A 23,089-nucleotide genomic window follows, 5' to 3' on the forward strand; every position below is an offset into this window, starting at 1 on the left:
ACTCTACTGATATGTTCAAGCCTGCAGATGGTGGCATGCATCTGAAATATCCCCATGCAAGGAGAAGCACCAGGACCTCCTGTCACTGCATTTACTGTTGTGGATCTTGAGTGGGTGCAGAGTTGGGGGGAGATCAGAGGTGTTATAATATTGGGGTTTCTAAGTGTTTGAGACACTCAATCTCTTTGAACTTGGCTCATACTTGGCCTTCTTGGACCCCTCTGTTTTGGGGTATGTCAGGTTGCTAATAAGTCTCTCTATATCCTTCCAGCAGAAACGACTCCACCTTCCTTAATCCACCAGCTCTCAAGAGCACTTACCCTGTGCCAGGCATGGCTGTGAGTGCAATTTTTATGTGCAATAACTCATTTAAATAACCCTAAAGAACCATCACCACTTAACACAAGAACACGGACCTTAATAACTTCACAATTTGTTGGTCAAAATTGCTCCAAAGAATACACACAGGGCTCTCATCTTAGCGGGGTTGATTTCTCTACTTTCTGGAAAGCAGGCAAAGGAGTCTTCAACGTGTGGGTTTATGTCATTCCTCACACATTTTGTGAGTCAGCTGCTGTCGAAGAGATGGTCCACGTTGCTCTAATTATCGTTTACATTCTATTGAAAAAATTGACAGACAGAAATGTAAACGTTTTCTTCTACACAGGCCATTTCAGAAATTGGGTTAACTGTTTATCGACTTGCCAATATCAATCTTTTAAAGAAAGGATTCTGCTCTTCAATGAGGAGGCATTTCAAAAATTGAGTTAGAGGTTGTGTAGTAACAGCAGAAAGATGAGGGCAGCCGTTACACCTCCAGGCAAAACAGGGCCAACTGGAAATATAAACCAAGAGGAGAATATCGATCTTATACTGTGGAGATGTTCACCTAAGTGGGGTCACTGCAGGTTGTCAGGTCTGGCTTTCTGCCCAATGTCCTCCTTTCTAATCCTCCATGAGCACGAAGGGCAATCTCGGCTGCCTGAGCAGGAGGTGATGTAAAATCACCCAGGACCTACCCCTGGGTGGGGTGGGGGGGGGAACAGAAGAGGCTGACTAGTGCTAAGGTAAGACTTTCAGTGTAAACTCGTTTCCTGTGCATGTCCCAGGGCCCCATTTCTTTAAGGACCTTTTGTTTTTAATCTATTTTATTTCATTTGTTTATTTATTTATTTTTAAATTGTTTATTGGAGTAGAGTTGATTTACAATGTTGTGTTAATTTCAGTTGTACAGCAAAGTGATTCAGTTATACCTATACATATATTCATTCTTTTTCAGATTCTTCAAGGATCTTGAGGATAAACTGCAAGTTCTTAGAAGGGAATAGAAACAGTTTGTGGCAACCATCTCCGTTCCCAATCAACGGCATGGGTGAGACACCGCAAATAGACCTGCACTAAAGACGAGGAGCCAGGGTTAAAACAAGCCAACTGAACGCTTTGCCCCTTGAAACCTTTCCTCATTAAACCTGGAGAAAGCTTTGAGTCTAGCAAGCTGAGAACAAAGAAGTTTGAATACAGACTCATGCTTCTTGAACCATTGTCAACTCTGTCTCTAGAGCGTGCTGTGCACAGGCCGGCATCTCTCCATCAGCTCTGCCATGGAATGAGGGAAAAGCACACATTTTTATTCATTTCAATCAGGTTGCTGTATACCTGGCATACTAAACAGGGAAATCGGGCCCTTTTTAATTAGGGGAAAATCAGGAAGACTTTCATGTGAGAACACTGTAGTCAAGCATATGTCATCTTAGCTACTCAGGAGCTGTAATTGCTTCTCTCCCTGACCGCCTGCTGAGTTTTGAGTATCAGTCTACTTAATTTAACATGAAGCAATTGAGGATGCTGTTTTAATTGTTGACTAGAGAGAGAAACTACCCTCAGAACAAAATTAACTTTACTTCTTAAGAATCCCTTCTTAATGAATCCGATTTTTTTCTTTGTTGTCAATATGCTTCTCTACTTTTGTTTTCATTTCTCTCACATTATGCCCTTTACCATGTTATCATTTTTAACTTGGTTTATTCTCTCATTATCCTTAAACACAAGTGGGACATAATCTGATTAGGTTTACCTGTGAAGCTATGCTTATTTGAACCATGTATTCATTTGTTTATTTCACAGAACTTTTTAGAATGTCTTTATGGTAATATCAGAAATGGTAATGAAGATGGACAGATAAGTCCCCAGGCAAGGTCTTAGTAGTGGAAACAAATAAAGTGAGTCGTCTCCATGCAGGGTGGTGGGTACTGCTATGAAGGTCAGGGTCAGTGCACTGAAGGTCCAGAGAACGGCAGCTTCCCTGAGAGGCTGCTTTAGTGGAGAATCAGAGGAAATTGGGATCCGTTGGTCTGAGTAGCTGGGGAAGAATATTTCAGGCCAAGAGAATAGGAGTGGGGCAGGACGGGAATAAAGATGCAGACCTACTAGAGAATGGACTTGAGGACATGGGGCGGGGGAAGGGTGAGCTGGGACAAAGTGAGAGAGTGGCATGGACATATATACACTACCAAATGTAAAATAGATAGCTAGTGGGAAGCAGCCACATAGCACAGGGAGATCAGCTCAGTGCTTTGTGACCATCTAGAGGGGTGGGATAGGGAGGGTGGGAGGGAGGGAGACGCAAGAGGGAGGAGATATGGGGATATATGTATATGTATAGCTGATTCACTTTGTTGTACAGCAGAAACTAACACACCATTGTTAAGCAATTATACTCCAATAAAGATGTTTAAAAAAAAAAGAGAGAGAATAGGAATGTCTTGGCAAATGCAGGAAGGCAGGAAAGGTCATGCTTCATTCAGGGAACTATACATGGCTTGGCAGTGGGACCAGAGCACCTGTCAGGGGCAAGGAAAGATCAGGAAAGATCCTGACCGAAATATTTGTATGGAAAAAATGGAATCTCATTGAAGGACTTTGTATAGATTTTGTTTTGGTAAAATGACAGAAGATGAGCTGAAATGGAAGATAGGAATGAGACTACATGGGATGTCAGGGAACCAGCCAAGATCTCAGAGCAATACTGACTGTGGTGGTGTCATCAGGGCGGGAGAGAAGATGATGGCATGGAGGGGGAGTGGTTAGCATTTGAGGGAGAATTGGTTAGTGGTGATGCGAGGGAGGGTGGTCTCTCAGGGGCTCCCAGGTATTGACTGGTGTCAAGGAAACCTGATTTGTGCCCGGAGAATTCCTTATAGAAGGAAGGGGAGGAGAAGGGCAGATTCTGTTTGGTTAGAGATTTGGGATGACCAGAAAGGTTCAAGAGGGATGGATGTTTAGGGAAACGTCCAGGTGGTAAGCAAAAGCCCGGAGTAGGGGGAGCCTTGTGTGTGCGGGTATTCTGTGAGGAGAAGACGGATGGATATTGGCATGGGATGGAGTTTGAGTCTAGCAAGCAGAGGCGGAACTTGCTTCTGAAGAATTCTGAAGTCGTGTTTCTATGTAAGGATTTTAAAATTGGGTTTTTAAGTGATGTAGCATTCAAAACAATGGAGATGTGTTGATACCCTTAGTGCCATCATGTATGAGCTGAGAACCATCCAGACAGAGAGAACCTGCCATTGCTGATCTGAGGCAGGGAGCTCCAAGGTCAAGTTCACCCAAGCAGGACTCCCTCAGGGTGGTGAATTGGGATGCACACACTCCTGGGCCGGAGGAGTTTCCTGCTCCCTTCCCTTTACTTTCAACTAATTATAATTTCGGAAAACGAGTCTATTATGTAAGGTGCTGCTGTTTTTATATTTTATTGTCATGATCTGATTGCTCTAACACGTGCAGCTCTGGACAAGCAACACCTCATCTGTGTCTTGCAGCAGCCCTGGGAGGAGGCTTGAGTAGGGACGGCTGAGTGATTAAACCAAAGAGAGCCTTGGTTTTGGAGTTGGACAAGCCTTGGCTTATATTTCTCCTCTAGCACTGAATGGAGACGTGATCTTGGTTTCCTTATCTGACTTCTTTGAGACTCATTTTGTATATAGGGATAATAGTAATGCTGTGTAAGATCGTGTAAGAAAAATTATCTGTGGAGGCCCTGATAGAGAGTTGGCACTTACCTGTGCCTGCATTTTATTATTGATTTTCTGCAGCAATGAGTGAATGCAACCTACATTATCTTTCCCCTTGCCATCCTTTCTATATTCAATGCCAGAATCCTCTCACTCCACCCCTACAACCCTCAGTGGCTCCCCTCTGCATGTGACTCTAAGACTCCATATGGGTTTACCAAATACACGGTGAATCACACTTTCTTGTGTGTTTATTCTCAGCAAGGGCAGGAACCCTGCTATTAGGGAGTCTTAGCTCAGGGCCTGAGTTCTTGGTGACTGTTGCTGCCATTGACCTGGTCCAGATATTCCTCTGTGATCTTAAAAAAGGAGTTGTTAAAACTTGTGTGCTTATAATAACAACAAAAGGAATCTAGAAGATTATTAGACCCATAAGAAATCAGGCAGTTGTAACCAACTCCAAATATTAAGAAATGTAGCTGCAGAGATGACAGTATGAGTTTCCTGGAGCTGCTGTAACAAATTGCCACAAACATGGTAGCTTAAAATAGCAGAAATTTATTCTCTCACAGTTCTGGAGAAGAAGTCTGAAATTGGTATCACCAGGTCAAAATCAAGGTCTCAGCAGAGCTGCTCTCCCTCCAGAGGCTCAAGGGGAGAATTTGTTCCTCACTTCTTCCAGCTTCTGGCGGCTGCCAGAATTCCTTGGCTTGTGACCACATCAATCCAGTCTCAGCTTCTGTGGTCAAATTGCCTCTTCCTTTTCTGTCTGTGTGTGAAACTTCCCTCTGCCTCTTTTTTGTTAGGGTACATGCAATTGCATTGTGTCTACATGGAGAATCCTAGACGATCTCTATGTTTTATTTTAGTTTTTGTTTTTTATTAGCATTTTTACAAATGTTGCGTTAATTTCTGCTGTACAACAAAGTGATTCAGTTATACATATATATACATTCTTTATATTATTTTCCACCATGGTTTATCATAGGATATCGAATATAGTTCCCTGTGTTATACAGTAAGACCTTGTTTATGCATCCTATATATACTAGTTTGCATCTGCTAATCCCAAACTCCCAATCCATCCCTCCCCCAACCCCTCTCCCCCTTGGCAACCACCAGTTTGTTCTCTGTGACTGTGAGTCTCTTTCTGTTTCATAGATAAGTTCATTTGTGTCACATTTTAGATTCCACATATAAGTGATGTCGTATGGTATTTGTCTTTCTCTTTCTGACTTGCTTCACTTAGTGTGATAATCTCTAGGTCCATCCATGTTGCTGTAAATGGCATTATTTCATTATTTTTTATGGAAGAGTAATATATCATTGTATGTGTACCCCACATCTTCTTCGTCCATCATCTGTTTATGGACATTTAGGTTGTTTCCATGTCTTGGCTATTGTGACTAGTGCTGCTATGAACATAGGGGTGCATGTATCTTTTTGAATTATAGTTTTGTCCAGATATATCTCTCTATCCTGAGATTCTCAATCACATCCATAAAGTCCCTTATTGCCACGTAGAGTAACATTCACAGTCCAGAGATCATGATGTTTACAGCTTTGATGTTTTTCTAGCCCATCACAATGACCTCTAGTTGCCCCTCTTATGAGCACCTCTGAACCCGTCGCCTGCAGCCCCTGCTGTCTGCTCAGATCCCTTCTCTCAAGGACCCAGTGTGTTTCTGGATGATCCTCTTCTGTACGTTCCACTCCATTCTGTGGGCCAGAGCTTGATATAACTTACAGAGAACTGGTTACAATGCAATCACAGACATTCAGGCTTTCAGTGATGCTTTCAATGGCAGTTTCTCTTGCTCTGCTTGTTTTTTTCCCTTGTAATTGCTCAAATTGCTTCTTCCTTTGTGGGTATCTAATGTCCTCCTGGGTCCATGCCTGATCCTGGTGGCCCACCTGGGCACAGCCAAGTCCTCATGAACTTTGGCTGACTCACAGCACCCAGACTGATGTGACTACACTAGGAACAAGCTTGCTTAGTCATTCTCTTGTTCTCACCATTAATTTTCAGCTAATCGGTGATATGAAAGGCAATGGATCTGTAAATTGTGAAAACCATAGGGAACAAAAATCAATAGGCACTTTTATTGTCTCTTGGTTTCTGAGCTAAAATTATAGATTTTTTATAGCCCTTAGCCAAGATTAACTTCCCCACAAACCTTATTTTTTAAAAGAATTGGTCTTCTAGCAGTGTCAACACCATTGCCTGTAAACTCCTTCATATTTAATGTTTATACATTTGTGAAACTACTGGTACAATATTTCTGCTTCGATGCTCCTTTACCACCTGCAAGGAGAGTTAAATTGTTAAAAATCTGCCTCTGTTTTGTATATTTTTACAACCATTTGCAAATGAGAATATGAGTTTTACTCATAATGACAGCCTCAGTTTTGTAAATGTTTTTTGATATTTAAGGGAAAGTCTCCATGCTGAGGTCCAGTGGCCCTGGTCCTAAGTCTAGGATGACAAGCCCCACTCTGCATTTCCTACCTCAGTTTTTTGGTGATTTGCTGCCCACATGTGCCTTTTCTATCACTTTTCTTGCTCTATTCCTGCTGCTTCTGGAACCCCCCATCCTCACCCTCCTGTCAAGGACAAGTCTGGGGAAGGAACTTCAGAGTGTACACCCTTCAGGGTTGGTGACATTAAAACCAGACATCTCTGATGAAAGAGCTGCCTTAATTTGCATGAAGGAGGTCGCTATGAAATATTCATCCAGGACAGTCAGCAAGGAAAACCCGAACATCAAAATGCTGCCAATGAGCGTGGAGACTACTTCCAGAGAACCCTGGCCTCACCTGCTCTGACGTCTATGGGCAGAACACTGAGAGAGGATCATGAGGTTATAACTTTGGGAAGTGAACCTAATCTCTGGGAGAATGCCACCTGCACCAGAATGGAAGGTAAGGGAATGGATAGATGTTAATAGAAGCAGTAAATCGATTCCTGGTGCTATGCTATGACCCCACATGTGGACAACTTCATCTCTTCCTAAGGAAGCTATGTTTGGGATAGCATACTACACAGAGTGCTGGGTAGTGCTCATACACTGCTCCAGAAATTCAGTGTGGTTTCTGTGTTTTGCTGAATTCTCTCAAAAATTAGGACTTATGCACTGATTTTAGATTTCATAGGGCCCACAATTTAGTCTGTAAATTCTATATAGTTTTTCAGTCTTCATTAGATATGTTCATAATCTGATTACTTCAACAATGAAAGAAAGAGCATTTTGAAAAATAACGTTTATTTTAAGCAGTATAGCTTTCTTAAATATTGACAAGAAAAAAAAAAACTGACAGATAAAAGTCCAGTTTCTCATGAATGGTTCACTTTGGAGGAAGATAGAGTATTATAGAAATCACAGTGTCAATACAAATAAATCAACTTTTTATCTAGACTGATATTTTTTGAAATACAGGAATAGAGTTAAAACCAAGTAGAGATTTGGTACATTACACAGAAGTATTGGGATGCTTATGAATATTTTGGGGGTTTTCTCATGATATACTAGGAATTTTTTTCTAATTATAAATATACCATGTTCACTGTAGAAAAAGTGAAAAATTCACATGCACCCCTACGTTCATCATGGCATTATGTATAAGAACCAAGATATGGAAACAACCTAAGTGCCTAGTGGTAAATAAATGGATAAAGAAGATATGGCATATATATATACATAATGGAATACTACTCAACTATAAAAAGATGAACTCTTGCCATTTGGGACCACATGTATGAACACCGAGGGTAGTATGCTTTGTGAAATAAATCAAAGGGAGAAAGACAAATACTGTATGATTTCACTCCTATGTGGAATATAAACAACAAACAAACCAAAATAAATGAAAAAAACCAAACCAAACAAAAGCAAACACGTAGATACAGAGAACAGAGTAGTAGTTACCAGAAGGGGAAGGAGCAGGGGAGAGTGAAATGAGTAAAGGAGACAGACTGTATGCTGATGGATAGGAACTAAATTGTTTGGTGGTGAGGGTGCTACAATGTATACAGAATTAGAAATACAACGCTGTACACATGAAACTTATATAACGTTATAAACCCATGTTCCCTCAATAAAAAAGTGGAAAATTCAGAGGAATAGAAAGAAAAAACGACCAAAATCACCCATAATTCTGCCACTCAGTGCCAACCACAATGCATAAGTAGATTTTTAAATTCTTTGACCCTATGATTCGAGTTCAGTGTCCTGCTTTATTTTTTTCTTTGACACATAACACGTTTCCAATGATCTGGGAGATGTGACACAATTGCCTGATCTGCGTAATGAGATGACTGACATGCTCAGGTGGTCAAATCCCTCTCCTGTGGCCGTCAGGGAGGTGCCGATTTTCTTAGCCAGTATCTGTAACGCTCAATGAGCATTCTTAGACACATATCTTTTCTTTTCATCCACCTTTCTAATTATTCTCCTAGGATAATGTTAACATCAGTTTTAAAAAGACTCTGAAACTTTCCATTTAATTGTAGAATCCAACAGAGTTGTGGGTTGATTTCACTGCCGGCAGTGTGGGAAACGGGAGATGTGAGAATGGGCCTCTTCTGTGGCCTAACGGTGACAACTCACAAGTATCTGAGCCTTTCAAAAAAAAAGATATGCCAACCTATGTTTTATTATCAGGATATATTTAAGTAAGACAAGAGCTGCAGGCTTCGGGGTTGTAGGTCATATTTCACAGGATGTAACAATAACTTCGAAGCTTTTGTGTCCCTGTCTCACAAAACACTGCCTTTTTTTTTTTAACATCTTTATTAGAGTATAATTTCTTTACATTGTTGTATTAGTTTCTGCTGTATAACAAAGTGAATCAGCTATACGTATACGTATATCCCCATTTCTCCTCCCTCTTGCGTCTCCCTCCCACCCTCCTTATCCCACCCCTCTAGGTGGACACAAAGCACAGAGCTGATCTCCCTGTGATATGCAGCTGCTTCCCACTAGCTATCTATTTTACATTCGGTTGTGTATATATGTCATTGCCACTCTGTCACTTCGTCCCAGCTTACCCTTCCCCCTCCCCTTGTCCTCAAGTCCATTCTCTACGTCTGCGTCTTTATTCCTGTCCTGCCCCTAGGTTCACAAAACACTTTCAAAGGCAGTTTGCATAACAGAAACAGGATGAGGTGACATATTTTAGCAAAGGCTTCACACTGGACGAGAGTATGAGAACTGAGGATGCACTAGGCGGTCTCATGTCCCTGCTTTATAGAAACCAGCATTCGTGTTGGCATGTTCACAGAGCAGTGTTGGCTGTTCTCTAGCTGTAGGAAAAAGGAACATTCTTGCCCTCTCCTTTTTCTGAGATTTCTTTCACCAGCAGGTATGGTGACCTTTGGTTTTCAAGGGCATAAATAAAGGCATTCCTTTATCCCCTACAGAAAGGGGGGGGAAAAATGTCCCAAGACCCTGAAAACTTACAATATGCAAAGGAAAAGAAAAATAATTACAGCTCTAATGCCTTCTTGAGAATAAAATTTCAGGATCAAGGTCTACGAAATCTGTTTAAAGGATTTTGCCTCCAGAGGCCAAATTATCTTCTAGAATCATTACATCAACTTACATTTCCATCAGCAATAAGTTTGTGAGTACCCAGGGCATTACATCATGCTTTAAAAAATCTTTTAAACACCTGTACTTATTTCTAGCGAAATAATGTTGCATATTTCTGAAAATATTCTCAGGGCTGACAGAGAGAGGCAGAGAAACACGTTTTAGCTGACATACTAAGTTCTATGTAAATTTGAAAGACCCTGGGTTAGTAGCTTCTCTTTGTAGCTTTACCTTCCTGATTAGATTTGACCCAGGTCATTTTGAGGGTTGGCCTCTATTAAGCAAAACCAAGACGTGAAGGTTGGTAGAGTTACTGTAGAAAAATAAAATCCAATACAACTTTGTATTATAAATTAGCGAGGGAAAAAGCCCCAAGGACAACGTTCTTCCATTTGATGCTGTTGGTAACGAGAGCTCTGCAGAGCTTTCCCGCACTGCCTTCTCTTAGCTGCCACGACCATTGTCACCAAGCATATATTGACCAGAATATGGTGCATCGCTCAAGTCTGGTGCAATCGTAGAACTGAGCTTGATCGATGTGTTCTTCCTTGCTGATGAGGGCCCTTCCTCCAACTCTGCCATCCCTGGACAATGTATGATGGGACAGCCATCAAGCTGTCGAGCTGCTACTGACCACCTCTGCCTTCCTGCCAAGACCAGTATTCAACAATGTCAGAGTGGTGGGTGGAAAAGCAAATGAGACTTCCAGAAGGTTGTAAATCTCCAACTCCTTGGCCTCTGGGATCCATTTTACTGCTAATAAAAGTCATCAGGAGAAATACATGCTTTGAAGGGGAGCCAGGCCCTTCATTTAAATAAATTTAAATGAAAAATAAGAACATAATTCAGGAAAATTGAATGCCACTTTCTCCCTATTCTGTCACCCATTTGCCTGGGCTGTTCTGTCTTCAAGGGGACATTACAGAATCTGCACCAAAACTGAATCTTTGTAAAAAGAGCATTTTTGCAGGAAATGTGCTGCATTGTAAATGTTACACAATTGTCAGCTTGTATTTGATTATTCTTCCCAAGTCTATAAGAAAAATTAAGTGATACAATAATAGAAAAAATATCACCTTTTTCTAAAAGAATATTTACACGTTAACAAGCACTGCACTATAATGGTTATTTGTGTGGTATAATTTTAAGGACTGAACAGTTGAAATATTGTTGGGAGTAAATTTTAGTGCTTCGGCTTTAAGACACAAACTCACTGAACAATAAAACTGGTGTTAAAAGTTGTGATAATAATGCCAAGCGTGAAGTTGGATTCCATTAGTCTGTAAAGCCAAAGGTTAGTAGAAGGGAAAAAAAATAAGAGGTTGTATTGTCATTATTATTACTTTGAGGTGACCAAAGGACTTGGAATGGAAGAAAAACATAAAAGGTTTGAGTGCCATGAGAATGGAAAGTGTTTTGTTTACAAAATATTTTCTATCCAGAGTACTGCAGAGGCCCAGTGAGTACTCAGTAAAGATTTACTGGTTGCAATGGTGAAATGAATGAATGAATGAATGGATGGATGGATGAATAGTGCCTGGTAGGCATGGGAAGAGCAAAGGACCATAGGAAGTATTAGGTCTTCAAAATCCATACTTAAAGGATGCCAGTCAAGAGCTACATGATCAACCAAAGATGGCCCTATGGAGGGGCATGGGCTGGATGTTGTAATTAACAGTGAAAATCCGTTTGCCCGCCTGTAATATTTCTCTGTTCAAGCAGACAACCATGACAATATGCATACACCCAACACACAGGTACACATATCTCAACTTTATCAGATAAGGAATACTGTGCCAAGCAGTTGTAAAACATATAAATTATATGTTAAGCATAGAAACATAGGTATTTATCAGTATTTGAATCAGTTAACAATTGACTAAATATAAATATATAGATACACACAAAACATGGGAAACTTTTGGTTCATTATACCAGTTGAACCAAACATTTGGCACTCACATTGGGATTGTTTTTAACAACTTAATTTTCGGAATGTTGACCTGTAGAATCATTCCCTAAAATAACTAAGTTAACTGAGTAACTAAACTATGGCAGCAAGCAGAATCCACTTTCTTCTCTCTATTAAAGGAAAGGACAAACAGCCTTAGCTGCTTCAGTGTTTTGGTTTTACCAAGTCTGGCAAATTCAAGTTGCTGAGCAGCTCCTTTTAGAGATACTAAGGTTTAGAAATAAGTCCTTGTGTTGCTCTCATCTCTGGATGATAAGGAGGGGCTGTTTTAACCTACAGCCCACAATGGAGCCTGTGGCTCTAGTCACCCTAAGCTCCTTGAGGCCAGTGGGTGTGCCCTTCCAAAGCCAGGCTCTTCTCTTCTCCAGGCTGTTCCTCCAATGAATGAAATTCCCCTCTGAAACATGGCAGAAGTGACGCAGAGGAGTGAACATCCCAATTTGCTCACTTTCCTCAAGACTATGATATTAATATGCCTCAAAAAATTAATGTGCACATTTCTAAAGCCTTCTGACCTTTTCCCTTTGGACTTTCTATATGGTCATTGTCAAAAAAAAAAAAAAAAAAAAAATCACTGAGCTTCTGCAACTATCCAGTAGGAACTGATTTATTTCTAACAATTTTTCTGCCTGAAAACGTCTTGATAATTCCTTTCGCTTTGCATACCTCCCACTCAGGTGCACACTGTTCATGCAGATATCTGGGGTCAATTTGACAATCATTCAACTATGTACTATATTCTCTATGACTGACAACTCAGATCATTATCTGCAGAGATCTGAATTTTAAGGTTAATAGTGGGGTTATCAGAACTTTAACTGGAGTGCCCTTGGGCTATTTCTTTAGGAATTATGGTGTAGATTTTACTTACAGTGCTTCAAGAAATAACCCCATGTGCGTTTTAATCCTCAAAAAATATTCATATCTAATTGGAATATCCTATAATCAAAGTGCAACTTGAAAAACCAGAATGTGCAACTCTGAAATAAATAAAAACCAACATAACTGTACCATCTTTGCAGCATGCAAACTAGGCTTGACAATTTAGTAGCCTCCATGGAATCCTGAAATAAGGCTAGCTTTATGAGGTTCCACTCTATTTTTAAACCAAAGAGGAAAATGAGGTTTTAAAGAGAAGCACAAATCTCCCTTAAGCACTGACAGTAACTTTCCACATCTAGCTATTCCAGATGCAGGGCTGAATCCCAACTGCCTTACGGCAGAAAAAAGTCCTAACAGTAAAGGAAGGAAGGTTTAAAGCTGCCTTTGTCCTGAGTATGCAAGTTGCAGGGGTCCGTCTCCCTGGTTGTTCATAGCTCACATTTCAGTGACTGAGGAAGCAGATGGCCACCCTGGAGAAAAGCTCAGGTTGATTGGAGTCTCCCTCAAAGGGCTTCTGAGAACTTCACTGGAAGGTTTGAAGCAGAGGCCAAAGGAACCACTTCCCTTCCTTTGAAACATGAAGGAGTTCTTGAGTTGCATCACAAAAAATTTCCACGTTCTGGAACTGATAAGAAAAAGTTTCATGCCCTATTCAAAACTCAAGAAGTAGGAAAATGAGTGATGTTAGTGTTGTGTTGGCAGCACCGAAAATAAAAGACACAGAGCAGGGATGAACTGGTCTTGGGAGGGCAACTCTTCACTACTGCAGATGCCAGTTACGTCGGGGGGCAATCATAGAACTTCTAGAATGCTTGCCACATGCGGGAAAGTTGATCAGCAGTCCTTCATAAGATACATACAGTTTCCCTCTAGCTGACATCCTTAACAAATCTTTGCTAAGCCATCTGTGTGATGCGGGTGGATATAGAAATGGCAGGTCATTTGCGATGGCCGGAGGAGAAGTGTAGTGCCTCTGTTTTAAGACTCTACAGTTACCATGGAGGCCAGTGACGTCAGTGGACTGGCCAACTTTGAGATACTGCAGGACCCCAGAAGGGCCTGGGTGACAGAGTTTTTTCCTTGCAAAAATTCTTCTATTAAAATAACACATGCATGAGGTGAATAAGTAGCATGGCATTTTCTGAAATTCTAAGTATTTACTGTAGTTGAATGAAGAGTGCAGAGTGTAAGTGACTGAGGTATAAATAGATAGATAGATAGATAGATAGATAGATAGATAGATAGATAGATAGATAGATAGATAGATAACGGATGGATGAATAGGTATTGAGATAAATGATAGATCTATAAGTAAAGATATAGATATGGATATAGATAATCTGTTGGTTCTGTTCCTTTGGAGAACCTTGACTGATAAAAGCAGTCTATCATAGAGGTGAACACTCAAATCGGATTGGCTATATCTGATTCCCCCATCACTATGGAGTTGCAGAAAACATAAGAAAGTCACTTAACCTCTTTCTCCATCAGCTTCTTCATTTGTACAATGGAGGTAATATTAGCATCTACCTTATGATTTTTTGTGAGGATTAAATAAGCTCACACATTTAAAATGCTTAGAAAACTTGTGGGCCCATGGTAAACATTTCAATATCTGTTAACTATCTATAATAATATTGATAAATGCTGTTGTTTGTTAAAATTCTGTAAGAGTAACACACAACATTAAATATTCTGTGAAATAAGACTGATCTCCTCAAGCAAACCACTTCAGGAATTCTTAGCAGACTCCAATACCCTCTAAGACTGATAATTTGCATAAGAGTTGCTTTAAGGTGCTGGTTCATGTGTTTTTTTAATCTGCTGTGAGAAATATTAGGTTCTGGAAATGCTATGTATTGAAATACCTGTGCAGTTGTGTTATGATGGACATGAAGGTTTTGAGATGGGCCCAAAAGCCACAATACCATTTTGAAAAGAATTTGGCCATGATTTAAAAAGTTGTTACCTGGAAATTTTCCACCGCAATCAAAAGATCTTTGCTTATGTGCACATCATGGGTCACTTGCGGTGAACATGTAGATGCCTTTGACATGCTACTAGATACTAGATATCACGTGTTACGTGATACTAGATCTTGGCATGTGGACCCCTCTGCTATATTCTCTTCCATTCCAAGAAGCCAGATATACTTTAGAATGAGGTTTCCTTTTTTTACTTTGTAAAAATTATACATGATTCTTATAGAAAATTTATGGAAATTTAATAAATGTAGAAAATTTGAAGGGAGAAATATTAAAGAATTCCAGCCTTTTTCTGTACCCATTTTTAAACATAATTGAATGGTATTTCCAGACTAGAATATTTTAAGTTAAACATCATATCAGCTTTTCTGATTATGAATAATACATGCCACCTTAGAAAATTGGAAAAATGTAGAAAAATATATCAAAAATTACTTGGAAGCTCATAACAATAGAAAACCCAGTTTTGAGTGGTGTAGAGTTTTAGTTTTTCCTATGCATTTAACAATTTTAGAAGTTGTAATCAATACACTGACTATGAGGAAGATTAACACAGAATGAAGCACAGATTGTTGATGAGAAAAGCCATGAAGGGGAGGTTTGTGTCAGATGATAAGTCCTTTCCATCTCTGTAAAGACATATTTATTCAACCCAGTAAGGTATTTTTCAATTGTGTCTATGCTCCTGGTTTCTGTTGTACTTGTTCTGCTTTATTCTATGAAAACAGTTTACAATTCTCGGCTTGGATAAGCTTTCTGTGTCTTCCATCTCTGTCCCTTTCTCCATCGTTACATAAATTTTCTTTTCCTGTTCCTATTCATATAGGATAGTTTACCAAGTCTGACCCACTCTCACTAATGTAACGTTCTGTGGCAAGCTTTGCTTCATGCTGCCTCTCTTGCCCATCCTCAGTGCTATTGAGTTTCAGCCTACCCGCAGCTCTTACTTTGTCACTTCTCTGGCTGCCTTTTCATCTCAGCCTGTTTGTTCCTAAAACCTTTCTGCTCCTTTTGACAGAGGACAGGTCAATTTGGATATTGGTGAGTATACTCCTCACTGATCAATGGTTTATGGTACTAATTTTTTTCAGAGATATGCTCTTTCTCTGAATTTTTACAATGATGTTCCCATTTCATTACATCCTTGCAGTGTTTATTTTTAAATGTTCTATTTTTTTGCAGTCTTCCTTTTTCAAAAGTCCTATTTTTTTTGGTATTTTTTCATAACTTCTGTTTTTCCCCCGACTACTGTCCAACTTTCTGACACTCCAGAGTCAGAGCAGATGAAGTCCATTATAATCTTCAGCATCCATTGCCACCAAGATTCTTTCTGCTCTTGTTCCCACCTACACTGTGGGGACTAAGTTCCTAAGATACAATGTGCTATCTCCTGTCTTTTTTGCTCCACTGTCTGCCAGGCTGTTTCTGGAGTGTTGTCGTCTCCAGGCGGGTGTTGACGATGGTAGAAATCAGAAGCTCAGCTGCTTCTAGAACTGCCAGCCAAGATGAAGAGAGACAACTAAATATTTTTCTGATAGGTAAAGATCTTTTATTTCTAAATCTCAGAGCACAGGGGGCCAAAAGCACTTCATGCTATAGAATTAAAAATGATAAATTCACATTTTAAAACTTAGCTGACTTTTTTTTAACAGAAAGAATACACATGTTAGTATACAAGTCCTTAAAATATTGAGAAATATTGATAAACTCTTGACTCAAAGCCTTGATAGTAAAATGATCTCAGCTGGTTATGGCTATTGTTTCATTGATCAGTATGATTCATTTTCTCCTGTGCTGTAACAAAGTACCACAAACTTAGTTGGCCTAAACAATACAAATTTATTAGCTTTCAATTATTTAAGTTAGAAGTCTGACAAAGATCTCACTGGACAAAAATCATGGTATGGGCTAGGCTGTGTTCCTTTCTGAACACTTTCTGTAGGGGAGAATTTACTTGCTCGCCTTTTCTAGCTTATAGAGACCACCTGCATTCCTTGGCTCTTAGGTCCCTTCCTCCATCCTCAAAGCCAAGCAATGGCAGGTCAAGTCCTTCTGTCATCTATGTCGCATCTCTTCCTGACCCATTTTAGGTCAGCACAACTTTCTCTAACCACAGCTGAGGAAGAGTCTCTACTTCTAAGGACCCATGTGATTACATTGGATCCACCCACATAATCAAGGATAACCGCTCATCTCAAGGTTCCCAATCTAATTCACATCTGCAAACTCCCTTTGCCAGGTAAGATAATATACTAATAGGTTTGGGGATTAGGGCATTGACAACTTTGAAGGTCGTCGTTCTGTCTGTCACAAAGAGTAAGGCTGGAAAACATTTACCAGCTTAAGAACAATAGTGAAGTTAAAGGGTAAAGGACTTCCCATCAGATTTGTAATTATTCTGTGTCTTTGTCATCATAAAAGAGAGTAATTTGTTTGTAGGAAGCTCTCCTTCCTACAGTGGTTTTTATGTAACCTTTAACCTTGAGTTGCTGATGCTTGCATCCTAGTTTGTTGTTGAAACTGTATTTATTTTTTTCCATAAAAAATTTAACCACTTTATTGAGGTGTGATTGATGTGTAAAATGGTGTACATATTTAATGTACGCAACTGGATGAGTTTGGGGATAAGTCTACACCCGTGAAACCACCATCACTATCAAGGCCTTAAACAATCCATCACCCCCCAAAGTTCCTTCCCACCACCTGCATTATTATTATTGTTTGTGTGCTAAGAACACTTAACATAAGATCTACCTTCTCAGCAAATTTTAGATATACTATACAGCATTGTTAGCTATAGACACTATGCTGTAGAGTAGGTCTCTAGAAATTATTTATCTTGTATAATTGAAACTTTATCCCTCAAACAGAATCTCCCCATTTCTAACCCTCTTCAGCCTCTGGCAATCATCTTTCTACTCTTTGCTTCTATTAATCTTACATTTTATTAATTGGTATTTAATATTTTTTGTGTGCTAAAAATTAACTGATATTTATATCTATATAGATATAGATGTAAATAATGATATCTATCATGCATTATATGAAAAATGAGTATATAATAAAAGTGAAAAAAGCAGATAACAACATATTATATATAGTATATCCCCATGCAAAATATATAAATGTATAAATATTCACAAAAGAAATTTAGAAATGCATCTTCCCAAATCTTTAACAGTGGTCATCTCTGAAAGGTGAGTTACAGGTTATTTTCTTCTCCTCTTTCCCTTAATCTCCAATTATATTTGTGACTTGATGGAAAAATATTATCACAATAGTCACCCTCAAAAAGGGTCCCAACAAACTAATAGATGGTAAAAGTTGTAAAAAACATCCTAGAGGTAATGAATGAGCTTCTTGTCCTATGAAATAATAGAAACTTGAAACATTTCAACTTGTGTTATAATTAACATTGCTCTGAAAAATAAGTTTTGGTACTAGCTGGTGTTTCTAGTAAAGGAAGATGAAGTATAAAGAGTAAGAGACTGGAATTTTTCCATACATTTTAATAATTTAGTAGCATAAATTCAGATATGATTCCATGGCACTTTGGGTAAATCCCAAAGCTGGAGAATTCAGCACTATGGAATGAATTTTCTAACTGCTAATGGGGTTGCACTGCACTCCACTCTGTGGAAGAAAAATGGCAGAAGTCATGCAGAGAAGGTGGTGGAGCGTGATTTATGTACCAAATGGGCTTCATCTTGGGTGGAAGTAACACCAGAGGTGTTGATCAGGTCAGGTAGGCAAGCTATGTATTTCACATCTCCTTTTCTCCTTTCATACAGCAAAATACTGAAGGACTCAGAATTTTATATCCTAATGATTCTGTGAGAAAACAAATAGAACTGTCATGCTACACCACAACCCTAGAGTGAAAACTCTCTACCACCTTCTCCATGAGACCCAGAAAAGTGAGATTTGATGATACTTTTTCAGTGGCAAATATTTTCCCTCAGGAATAAAAAAACATCAATTAAGGGTCTTCTCTCATATATTTTAGAGTAAAATAAAAACTTCTCAGCATATAAATTCCAGGAAACATGCTGAATTTCTTTAATATAACCCCCTGTATCAAACTGCCATTTTGTGTAGTCTACACTGAGCCTAGATGTGGAAGAATGCCAGACCACATTTTATTTATGACATTGTAGGCTCTATAAGTTCCTTTGTAGGCTCTAGCCATGTTATGATGTGACACATTTTTTCCTGATTATGAAATAGCAGGTGTTCATTACTAACCTGAAATAAAGACAAATTTGAAAAACGAAGTAAAAAAGCACTCTATAGGCCCATATCTCAGAAATAACCAGTTACCATTCTGGGCTCTTACTGTAAATAGAGTAACACACAATATTGATCCACCAGTGGCTGCAGTTCCACATCAACCCACATGAGCATGCTGGCAGTTGCAAAACTAACTTCCTTTCAGAATCACTGAAGAATTATGTTTAAAATAGCTTCCTGGGCCACTTGCCAGTTTTAATACATCAGAATTTCCAGGTGTGAGCCTCAAGAATTTATAATTTTAACAAGCTCCTTAGACATTTCTTATAAACCAACTCAATCCAATTCCAAAAATAAATGTTTGGAAGCCACTGGCAGATATCGTGATTATTGATTCCTGTTCATTGGTGTCCCTCTCTCCCTCACATGCAGTGTTCAACCCGACAACAAACTTTGTAGCTTCTACCAACTCACAGCTCTCAAAGCTGACCAATAACACCACTTACCTGCCTTGCTACCATCCTGGGCAAAGCAACCATCATCTTTTGACTGGAAAATAGAAGCAGCTTCCTCAATGGCTTTACCGGTTTTGCTCCTGCCTAGAATAATATTGTTAAAGTATAGATGGATGATATTGCCTATTACCATCTACTGGTTCCCACTGCAGTGACAACAAAATATAAATGCTTTTCCCAGGCTTTCAGTGCTCTACACCAGCAGTCCTCAAACACACCCTTTCAGCTGTGTATGCTAGAAGAGTCCAGGGATAATACTAAACAGTACACAGGACAGCCCCTGCAACAACAAATTTTCTGTGCCTAAATGTCAGTAGTGCTGATAGTGAAAAGTCTGCTCTACACAAGCTGGGTCTTCTACGAACCTTGCGTTTATTCACCATTGTAGCCATTTTCCTCAATTCTCCCATGTGTAGAACGTGCTGAGCTCATTTCTACATCAGAAGCTTCCTAATTACTTGTGGGAGAGCCAGGATGAGATGACTTCTAACCTGCACCAGGTTTGGTATGAGCATAAAATAAGCTTTGCGTGTGCTGAGTCACTGAGACACAAGGGCTGTCTGTCCCCACAGCAGACAAATGTCTTAACCTGACTTGTATACATACTGCCCAAGTCAATGAATACACATTACCAACATGGATTTTTAATGGCTGTACTATTTTCCACTTAGGCTATGCCACAATTTATTTAATGCTACTCCATTGTGATAAGAGTTTGTTTTAGTGAAAAAGAAATATCATCAACAAAAACAAACAAAAAACAAAACAAGAAAACCTCCTAGAACTAATAAGCTATTATAGAAAAACTGTCTTGTGCACTGTAGGACATTTATCAATAGTAACATCCATGGTCTCTACCCGCTAGATCCCAGGTGTGACAACCAGATATTGCCAAATGTTTCCTGGGGGAAAATCCCCTGTTTGAGAACCACTGATGTGGAGCATTACAAACCTGGGAAATGCACCTATAGTCTGTTGTTGCTGCAGTGGGAAGCCAGTGGATGGTAACAGGCAGTGCAGTGAGATAAGATTACTTTCTCAATCACTTTCCTACACACTAGTAACAAACAAGTAGGATTTGAAAATTAAAACACAATACACTTTTCATCAGCACCCCCCAAGATGAAATACTTTGGTATAAATCTGACAAAACATCTACAAGACATATATGAGGAAAACTACAAAACTCTGATGAGAGGGGAGAAACAAGTAAATGGAGGGATACTCTATGTTCATGGATAGGAAGACTCAATATTATCAAGATGTCAGTTCTTCCCAACTTGATCTATAGATTTAATGCAATCCCAATCAAAAGCCCAGCAAGTTACTTTATGGATATTGAAAAGCTGATCCTAAAATTTATATTGGGAGGCAAAAGATCCAGAATAGCCAACACAAAATTGAAGGAGAAGAACAAAATCAGAGAACTGACACTACTTGACTTCAAGACTTACTACAAAGCTACAATAATCAAGAGAGTGGTGTAAGAATAGACAGATAACTATATGAACAGAACAGAATCCAGATATAGATGCACGTAAATATAGTCAACTGATCTTTGACAAAGGAGCAAAAGCAGTACAATGAAGCAAAGATAGTCTTTTCAACAAATGGTGCTGGAACAACTGCACATCCACAAACAAAAAAATGGTTTTAGACACAGACTTTACACCCTTCACAATTATTAATTCAACATGGATCACAGACCTAAATGTAAAAGGCAAAACTATAAAACTCTTAGAAGATAACATAGGAGAAAATCTAGATGACCCTGGGTATAGTGATGACTTTTTAGATGCAACACCAAAGGCACAATCCGTGAAAGAAAGAATTGATAAGCTGGACTTCATTAAAATTAAAAACTTCCACTCTACAAAAGACAATATCAAGAGAATGAGAAGAAGACAAACCAAAGATTGGGAGAAAGTATTTGCAAAAGATACATCTGATAAAATACTCTAATCCAAAATATACAAAGAACCCTTAAACCTCCACAGTAAGAAAACAAACAACCTGATTAAAAATTGGGCCAAAGACCTTAACAGAAACCTCATTGAAGAAGATTATACAGATGGCAAATCAGCATATAAAAAGATGATTTATAAGGCAAATACAAATTAAAACAATGAGATATCACTATACACCTATTAGGATGACCAAAATCAGGAACACTGACAACACCAAATACTGGAGAAGATGTGAAGCAACAAGAACTCTCATTCATTGCTAGTGGGAATGCTGAGTGGTACAGCCACGTTGGAAGACAGTTTAGTGGTGTCTTACAAAGCTAATCATACTCTTCCCTTATGATCCAGCAATCGTGCTCCTTGGTATTTACTCAGATAAATTGAAAACTTATATCCACACAAAACCTGTAAACTGATGCTTATAGAACGTTTTATATATAATTGCAAAACAACCAAGATGTTCTTCAGTAGGTGAATGGGTAAATAAACTGTGGTACATCCAGACAATGGAATATTATCTGGTGCTAAAAAGAAATGAGGTCTCAAGCCATAAAAAGACGAGGAAGAACCTTAAATGCATCTTCTTAGGTGAAAGAAGACAATATGAAAAGCTACATATGATTTCAAACCCATGACATTCTGGAGAAGGCAAAACTATGGAGGCAATAAAAAGATCTGTGGTTGCCAGGTGTTAAGACGGGTGGGGAGCGATGAATAGGTGGAACATGGAGGATTTTCAGGGCATGAAAATACTCTGTATGATACCATAATGGTGGATACATGCCATTATACATTTGTCCAAACCCATAGAATGCACAGCACCAAGAGGAACCACGATGTTAACTATGGACTTTGAGTGATTTTGAGGTGTTGATGTAGGTACACCAATTGTAACAAATGCCTCTTGTGGGTATTTGTTGATAGTTGGGGAGGCTCTGCATGTGTGGAGGCAGTAGGTATGTGGGAAAATTCTGTGTCTTCTACTCAATTTTGCTGTGAACCTAAAACTGCTCTAAAAAAGTAAAGTCTTTTCAAAAGAGAAATGTCAAAGAAAAAAAATCACATTTTCCACCTTATGATCTCTGCAGGGTCAAGGCATGTTTTCTTTGTCTCCCAGTTTTGACCAGGGGTTTCCAAATGCTGGTCTTCTGAGATTTAGTCAGTAAAACCACGTTCATCTTCCCCAACAATTTCATTGTTTTGTAACATTTGAACATGAGACAAGGAATGACCCCTGAGCTGCCTTTAGTAAAATTTCTTAATATTTTGGATCCAAACTTGTAAAGAGGGTGTTGGCACTTGCTACTGTGGGTGGCTGAGATCAGTGATACCCAAATGCCCCAAGGAGTGTCCCATGCACAGCAGGCATTCTGTAAGTGTCACAGTTTGTGGTCGGTCGTTGTGGTCTGCTGTGGGCGCTGATCAGATTTTTAAGTGCTAAGCAATTGATGGGAATCAGGGAAGGGAACCTGCTCTGTTGAGATTTTTTTTTATAGGGAGGGGAAGAGAGAGAATTAAACTCACAAAAACAGAGGATAAAGATAAAAGGCTGCTCGTTTATTTCTTTTGAATTAGGGAGATTTCAGCTGAGTTTTGGAAGCCTCTGAGAGTAACTGTCACCCAACTTAGATGTTGATGCTGGTGTTCACTTTTTGATACAAACATTTCTGATGGTACCCTGCTGTCTTTGTGATGCCGAACACACCAACAGGGGATTTTTTGAGGCCAAATTCTAAGCAGGACCCTATATCCAAAACTTTTTCTTTTGCCTGTCATATGACTGTGACTCATCTGTAATATTATCTAAGGTCAGATAGTTTGATAAAAGGACAAAATTAAGTTAAAATCCTCAGGAAGACAGACACTTTGGGACCTTTTTTGTTAGCTATAAATTAGAACTTTGCTTGTCCAGGCCATCACAGGAAACTATAAATTGCGGT

This window comes from Balaenoptera musculus, chromosome 3 (assembly GCF_009873245.2).
Source record: "Balaenoptera musculus isolate JJ_BM4_2016_0621 chromosome 3, mBalMus1.pri.v3, whole genome shotgun sequence".
NCBI lineage: Eukaryota > Metazoa > Chordata > Mammalia > Artiodactyla > Balaenopteridae > Balaenoptera > Balaenoptera musculus.